This window comes from Taurulus bubalis, assembly GCF_910589615.1.
Source record: "Taurulus bubalis genome assembly, chromosome: 2".
Classification (NCBI taxonomy): domain Eukaryota; kingdom Metazoa; phylum Chordata; class Actinopteri; order Perciformes; family Cottidae; genus Taurulus; species Taurulus bubalis.
In genome coordinates this window covers 22774390-22775122 of record NC_136590.1, presented here as the reverse complement: position 1 = coordinate 22775122, position 733 = coordinate 22774390, and the positions used below count along the sequence as shown (strand labels likewise).

General features: G+C 36.2%; 1 protein-coding gene across 1 annotated transcript in view; it reads left to right on the top strand.

Annotated features, from left to right (window-relative positions):
• Nucleotides 1-399, top strand: part of faxdc2 (fatty acid hydroxylase domain containing 2) — a gene marked incomplete at its 5' end in the record, with an annotated part of 6968 nt that extends 6569 nt beyond the window's left edge. The window contains one exon of the mRNA XM_079237797.1: nt 1-399. This exon is cut by the window's left edge and continues 281 nt beyond it.
• Nucleotides 400-733: the final 334 nt, after the last annotated feature.

Genomic DNA, 733 nt, shown 5'->3' with positions numbered 1-733 from the left:
GGTCGATGAGCGTTGAAACAAATCATGTCTTTAATTTACTGCCAGAACCTCCTCAGAGGAACCACTTCATGTTCCGCTATAAAACCTGTTTTGTTTTTAGTTTTTTTTTAATCTGCAAAATAATTATTTCACAGTTTAAACCGACACGTTCCTGCTTTCCTTCATGAATATTAAAGCTGAAACGTGAAGAGTGTCTCTCATAAACACGTTGATCTTCATTATCATAAACATATTTAATAAGTAATGTTTAGTAACATTACTTCCAGCTCATGTGCACTTTTCATGAAAGCGTAAAAATGTGTCTTTATATATCTCAGGCCTCAAGTTATTGTTGTATAAGACCTGTAGAAAAATACCCTCTTCTGTGATTGAAACTGATATGTAATATTACTGGTGTTTAATATTAAAAGATTTTAATGAAGAGATGCAGTGTCCTTATTCTTATTGCTCGTCTCTGCTGGAGGCTGAAGGATTATTACGCAACAGCAAAAACAATAGCTGGAATTTTGGTTTTGTTTAAGCAGCTGCAAGTGGACTGTAAATCAAAAGAAATCCTCAAAATGTTGAACCCTCAAATCTTACTGAGTTAGCGGGCTAATTGTCAGGATAAGATGACGTAGGTCAGGCTTTCTCGGTTTCTCGAAGCAAGCTTCGATTAATTACCATAGCAACACAGCCAAAAATGTAAACCTGCTCCCGGGAAGGCTTACTGAAATTCACTGGATAAGCTGGA